The sequence below is a fragment of the Octodon degus genome, unplaced genomic scaffold, assembly GCF_000260255.1.
Source record: "Octodon degus isolate 3935 unplaced genomic scaffold, OctDeg1.0 scaffold00045, whole genome shotgun sequence".
NCBI classification, from domain to species: domain Eukaryota; kingdom Metazoa; phylum Chordata; class Mammalia; order Rodentia; family Octodontidae; genus Octodon; species Octodon degus.
In genome coordinates this window covers 12033135-12040409 of record NW_004524621.1, presented here as the reverse complement: position 1 = coordinate 12040409, position 7275 = coordinate 12033135, and the positions used below count along the sequence as shown (strand labels likewise).

General features: G+C 43.7%; 1 pseudogene; it reads left to right on the top strand.

Moving 5' to 3' along the window:
- The first annotated feature begins 5904 nt into the window (after window positions 1-5904).
- Window positions 5905-6760, top strand: LOC105742283 (annotated as a pseudogene).
- The last annotated feature ends 515 nt before the right edge of the window (window positions 6761-7275 follow it).

Below are 7275 nucleotides of genomic sequence, written 5' to 3'. Positions count from 1 at the left end.
CACGTACTAGGGGTGGGGCTTGCCTATCACCCGGAAGAGGCGGAGTCAGCCTCTCCAGGGGGAGGGGTCAAAATGTCATCAAAAAGGCGGAGCCAATGCCTTTCAGGATTTATTAAATCGGGAGGGCACAGGACCCTCTTTTATAGGGATGGAACAGATTTTGGCGCTACATCCTGGGAGGCTGAGGCCTGAGCGCCAGGCAGTAATAAAAGAGCTCTGGGACTCTGCCCAGTGCTATTTTTCCTGCTCCCTCCCCATCACTCCTTGGCTTCTGACCTGCCAATTGCCTTTCTTGTCCACCCTGCTCCCCTTGTATGACCTTGGATTGAGAAGGAATAACACCCTGCCCCCTTTTCCAAGAATTCAGTTCAGAGCAGGCTGGGTTATAGAAATATTTGTTAGTTGAGTGGCCTTGGCCAAGTCACTTAATGGTCAGAATGTCACTGCCTTTCCATTTTTGAGCTCAGGCCAGTCATTCAATCAGGTACTGATGTGGACACAGAGATATAATAGACAAGCAGTCTCTACCCTCATAAAGAGCTTATGAGGTGGGGTAAAGACAGAGGATCAAAAGAGGACAACCAGTATGTTTCAATAAACAGCAGACTGGCCTGGGCAGGGGTAGAGAGTGCAACACCAGAGCCAATAAAAGGCAATTAGCCTAGTGTATGGGGTTGGAAATAACTAGCCAAGGTGCAGTACTCAGACAGGGTGTGTGTGTGTGTGGCTGGACTGACTGTATGGGACAGAGTGACAAATAGGTGGGATGAAAATTTTTTCTGGCTGAATGGGAAGAATGGATACTCCTACCGTGCCCCTCACTGCACCCTCTTTTTTCTTATCTGTCTGTCCTAGCTTGAGCCATGAAATCAGTGGACAGATCCATAGGTTTCAAATGGCTTTCTTAGAAGCTTTACAATCTGGATATGGAGAGGTTGGGCTTTTGCCACACCTACTCTCTCCCTTGAACTCATACTCATACTGACATTTACATTGACCCTCCAGACCCTGTCCTGGCTGGGTTAGGTCTGGTGCAGAGTAGCTGGAGGCCCGGTCCTCCTTCTGGTCCTTGGTTCCCCAGGCCAGGGTGATTCCTGTTCTTTCTCTCAGATGCAGAGCTCCCTCTGGTGCTGTCAGGGGCTAACTGCTGTGGCATTTGCCCTGAGGGAAGAGGAGAGGCATAGTCATGGGCTGCAATCTTGGAGGTTTGAGGTAGGGCCCAGACTTGGCAGGGGACTTCTTCAGGGTCTGGATGATGTGGTACATCCACACCTGTCTAGAGGTGCACTGAGCTTGTGTCCTGTCAGTGTAGTGAATGAGGAGTTAGGTAAAATGGGACCATGGAACCCAGCTTCCTGGAAGGCTCTAGTGTGAGGGGCAGAAGATGGGGACCATATCTAGGAAGTTGTTTTAGAGACTCTTGAGGGAGGACCTGGAAAGAGGCAAAGAATATGGAGGGTGTGTGGAAGCTGGGTTACAGGAGGGAGGAAATTGGAACTTCTCTATGCGGTCATCCTTGAGAAGGAGGTAGCAGAAGATACCACACACTTTCTCCAGAAGTAAGTGCCCTTTGGTGACTTTATGTTCCTGAATGATGTGTATACACCCTTGCATTGTGTATATGCCTGTGTAATGTAGGTGTGTGCTTGAGTGGGGTGGGTATGCCTGTGTCCCATGTGTGCAACTTGCATGATAGATGTGTGTCCATGCCTCTAGCTGCTCTGGTCTCCACAGGAACCTGTCTTTTCTAGCCTGGCTTCCCAGAGGAAGGAGAGGACAGTGCAAGTGAGTAGAGGAGCAAGCATCATTAAGGCTATGACACTGCACAAAGACCTCCTCAGTTCCAGCCAGGGATGTAGCACTAAAAAACAGAATCCTCAGAATTTTGATTTCGCTCAGAGTGGAGGGGTGGGCATACACACAATGTACAGGTGTGCATATATCATGCAAGAACATACAGTTACCAAAGGGCACAGCCATTTAAACATATGCCCAGTCTGGTTCCTTCTCAGCCTTGGATGTTGACATGAACTCAGTTTCCTGCCCAAGATCTGTGCTGTGATCCTCACAGTACCTCTCCCTTTATGTTTAAGTCCTTCTTTCATTTTATCCCTATGCTGATGAGAGAACATCAGTGCCCTTGGGAGAGGGTTGATGCCATGTGAAGCCATGGGAGATGCAGGAGAAGAATAGTTGGCCAGAATCTGGGGCAGCAAGTGTTTGTGGATGTGTGAGAGTCCTGCTTGGATGGTACTGTGTGTGAGGTTAGCTCTGGGAGAGAGCAGGAGAATGATCTGAGAATGAGGGAGTCTCTAGTGAGTGTGTATGTGTCTCAGTTATTCTCTCATTGGTGGAACAAATACCCAACACTCAAAAGGAAGGAAAGGTTTATTTAGCTCACAGTTAATGGAGGTTTCAGTCCATAATTGGTTGGCTCCAAGGCAGATTGGTTCGTGGAGGCTGCAAAGAACAAAACAGCAGATGGGAGGAGTAGCAGCAACAATGGCTACAGAGAGAAAGTCTGTCCCCCTTAAGTTTCATTCAGGCTATCTGCTCCAGGCTGGATGTAGTATTCACACTCATAATCCCAGTGGATCATGAGTTAATCACAAAGTCTCGAAGTCTGCCCCATGATTACATGAGGCTTTGGGGGAATAACTAGTCATAGACCATAACAGTGTATAAGCCTGTGGGAGGTTACAACTGTTTCCTGTTCACAGCCCCTGAAGTTTTCATTTTACGTGCCCAGAAACTCTTCCTTCAAGTGTATAATAAATAACTTGGCTGGACTTTTCCCTTCTTTCTGGTGTATGTTAAAGTCTTTGACTGGCATTTGTCCCTGGTTCTTTTTTTTTTTTTTTTTGGTTCCTCGAATGCCTTCAGGGCACTTTTGGCCAGCCGGAGAGTTGTGAGGTTCGAACTCCAGCAACCTGAGGCTGACAGCTTTGTGGAAGCAGCCACTTAAAAGACTGAGCTAGGGCCAGGCCCCCCCAAAATGGCAGAAGTGTTTTTTGTTTTTTTGTTTTCTCCGAATGCCTTCAAGGTATGACTGGCTGGCTTGAGTTGTGGGGATCGAACCACAGCAACCTGAGCCTGACGGCTTTGTTGAAGCAGCCACTTAAACAACTGAGCTGAGGGGCAGGCCCCCTGTCCCTGGTTCTTGAAAAGACTAAACCTTAGAAATTTCCCAAGTAGAGACATGATCTCTGATTTAGGATGGTTTGCCTTGGGATTTTTTGCCCTTACCATGTTACAGTGATAGGTTATACATTCAGTATCAAGCATACTTCAAATTTTTGTCTTTTTCCAGACCTGTGATATGTAGTACAATACTTCTTTTGTTTTGATTTTTTTTGAGACAAGGTGTCACTGTGTAGTTCAGGCTGGCCTTGAACTCATTATGTAGTTCAGGCTGCTCCTGAATTCACAGTCTTCTTGTGTCAGCTTTCTGAGTACTGGGATTACAGGTGTGTACCACCATTCCTGGTTTACATTTTTGAGATGCTGGGCAGTGAACCACAACTCCCAATCAGTTAGGTGATCATCACGTATATCTAGGTATCCAAAACTACAGTGTACTATATAGCTAAGTGAGGGTGTTTAGCGAGTTAGGTGAAGGTGAATTAAATACATATTTGACCTAGGACAGTGATGGCAATCCTCTCCTCCATTCTTTTATATCCCATAGTGGTCAGGGGAATATCTAGAGGGGAATCTTACCTAGAGCACCCTTACTACCACACCCTTCCTATCCTGGGAATTAGAGGGATTTCAGAGTAAGAGCTGCTCAGTTCACAGGAAAGGAAAGTAGAGGCGAGGGAGATCTGTGAACCTGGCTCACTACACACTGGTTACGAGCTTGACTGAGTCCATTGAGAACATATTTATGTATAACATGAAGTGTGTTGTTAAGTCTTATAGATTAAGCAGCAAAGGACAACAAAGGACTAGGATCATTGTGAACCATGTCTCTTAAGGTGGTTAAGGTTCAAGAAAACTGCCCAGGGCAGATGAAGTCTCTTACTCACCTATTCTCTGCTTGCACTGTAGCTGAAAGAACCTGGGAATAGCTCATACTGGATTTTGTAACCTGGGATAATGTGATTTACTAGGCTGTAGCATGGAAGGGCTATTTCTGAAGGGCACTAGAAAGAAACCTAGTCTGTTTCAGCTCCCACTTAAAGGGTTGCATTCCCATCTATGGTTATTCTTGAGAATAACTGTAAGTGAGGAAATGTGATGCAAAAAGTGGGACTGGCTCTGTCCAAGTTCAGGCAGAGAACTGTTCTGCAATACCCAAGACAGACCAGGGGAGGAAACCTTTTAGGATAGACTATTGTGAGGTGCTGTTTTGTTTCCCATTCCCTGCCCTGAGTTATATGATGTGGTAAATTTAACTGTATGTCTTGTTTTCTGCCCCATTCATCCATCCATCTGTGCGTCTGTATGTTTACCTATTGTCTCTTCATCAGCCTATTCTTTCTTCTTCCATCTTTCTTTTCCTATCGTATCTTTATCTCCATTTACCATCTCACCACTATCCACCTATTAATATATCCATTTATCTATCATTATGGTAATTAATATTGGTTGATAATAAAACATCTTGCTAAACTTTTTAAATTCATTGTCTCATGACAACTCTAACAAGGTCGCATGGGCTGTTTTTGTTCATGAAGACCACTTGTCTGTACTCCTTCTCATGTTCCTTTTGGGAAATTCTTCTCCTATTTCATGTGGTCAGTGTCAGGATGGCTGAGTGGTCTAAGGCGCCAGGCTAAACTCCACTTCCCAATTCATGTGATCTTGTTTGGACTGTCAACTACAGTGCTTGGATCTGAGTATATCCGTGGACACTATTGATAGGCTGAAGAACTGAGTATATATTAGAAGCATAGTTAACCAGAGCTTTTCATGAGATTCAAAGTGTGGATTCCAGAAGAAAGAGTGGCTGTGTGTGTGTTTTTTTTTTCTTGAAATGAACAGATTTATTTTAAACACAATTTATTTTATTTTTTAAATAATATTTTTATAATAACTGCAGTTATATATTTATTTATTTTATTTATTTCTTTGTGGCCGGCTCAGCCCACCCTGGGGGTGGGGCTGGCGCAGAATCTGGTGCTGGGGATCAAACCGTGGTCTCTGCATTTGCCTAAGCTTGCCTAAGCTGGCACTTTAGACTGCTGAGCTATCTCACTGGCCCCTAAAATATGCAATTTCAAAAGATTAATAGAAGAAACAAAATTGGAATAAGTATGGTTTTTAGAAAATTTGAATTTATAATCAGGATTTCACATAAAGAAAATACCAGACTTAGCTGTTTTCACTCAAGAGTTCTGATAAACATTTACCAATAAATATCATTGCTCTTACACAAAAGTTTTTGAAAATAGAGGAGTCTAACAATCCTCAATTCATTTTACAAAGGTAGCATGAATCTATACTAGAACCAGATAATTTAGGTGTGGGTGGTATATACCAAATTTTCAGAAACATAGGTATAAAAGTTCTTAGAGAATTAGTAAGAAATTGAATCCAGAAATATATAGGAAGGATACTGTATCTTAATCAAGTGATACATCTCAGGAATGCAAGGCTGATTTAATATTTGAAATCTGTGTAATTCACCACATTACAAAGGTAAAAGAGAATTTCATTATGGTGAGACTGTCATTACTTTATCCTTGTTGCTGGGACAAAATACCTGACACCCAAAATTAAAAGAAGGAAAGATTTATTTAGTTCACAGTTTGTAGAGGTTTCAGTTCATACATGGCTGGCTCCAAGGCAAAGGCGCATATGCCAGAGTGCAGCGGTACATGGTGGCAGGAAACAGCAAAACAGAAAGAGCAAAAAGGGACGAGCAGGTCGGAAACTTGGTTCTCTTTCCCATCTTGCAAGATGGTGGGTGAAAAAACTGAGAAGCCAGACACTGAAGTGAAGAAACCCAAAGCCAAGAAGGCTGCTGCCAGTGTTACTGGTAAAAAGGGTAAGGTGAAAGTAAAAAAATCCAAGAAGGGGCAGCCCCACTGCAGCCAAAATCCTGTCCTGGTTAGAGGAATTGGTAGATACTCCCAATCTGCTATGTATTCCAGAAAAGTTTTGTATAAGAGAAAGTACACAGCTGCTAAATCGAAGGTTGAGAAGAAAAAGGAGAAAGTTCTTGCTATAATCACAAAACCAGTCAGGGACAAAAATGGAGGTACAATGGTGGCCAAATTTCGAAAACTGCCTAGATACTACCATACTAAAGATGTGCCCTGAAGGCTGCCACGGCAAGAAACCTTTCAGTCAGCATATGAGGAAACTTAGAGCTAGCATCACTCCCAGCACTATCTTGATCATCCTCACTGGGCATCACAGAGGCAAGAGAGTGGTCTTCCTGAAGCAGTTGGTCAGTGGCTTGCTACGTGTTACTGGGCCTCTTAGCCTTAATCGTGTTCCTCTACAAAGAGCACACCAGAAACTGGTCATTGCCACCTCTACAAAAATTGATATCAGTGAAGTGAAAATCCCCAAACACCTCACTGATGCTTACTTCAAAAAGAAGAAGCTACGGAAACCAGACACCAGGAGGGCGAGATCTTTGACACCGAGAAAGAGATACCAGATTTCAGAGCAGTGCAAGGTGGTGGATCAGAAAGCAGTGGATTCACAGATTTTAGCAAAAATCAGAGCTGTTCCTCAGCTCCGGGGCTACCTGTGATCTGTTTTTGCTCTGACAAATGGAATTTATCCTCATAAATTAGTGTTCTAAATTTCTTATTAAGAAGCTAATTAAATAACTGATACATTAAAAAAAAGGGAGGGGGGAAGAGCAGAGGCAGCAGTGGTAGAGGCAGAGAGTAAGCCTCTCTCCTTCCTCATATTGTATTCAGGCTATCTGTGGGTGTAGCACTCACACCCATAATCCCAGCACTGGATCATGAATTAATCAGAATTTATAGAAGTCCTCCCCAAGACTGCATGAGGCTTTGGGGGACAACTAGACACAAATCATAACAGTGACTTATGCCAGTAGTTCCAGCACTGAAGAGGCTGAGGCAAGAGGATCACAAGTTTGAGTTCCACCTAGGAAATTTAGTGAAACCCTGTCTCAAAAAGAGGCTGGGGATCTAGTTCAGTGGTAGATTCCCTGGGTCTGATCCTAGTGTTGCAGAAAGGGAAAGCAAAAGGAAATGAGAGTAGAGAAAATATCAGTTTAGTGCATTTAGAAAAATCCTTTGAGAAACTTGGCACTCATTTAACTCACAGAAAACTTTGTTAGTTTGA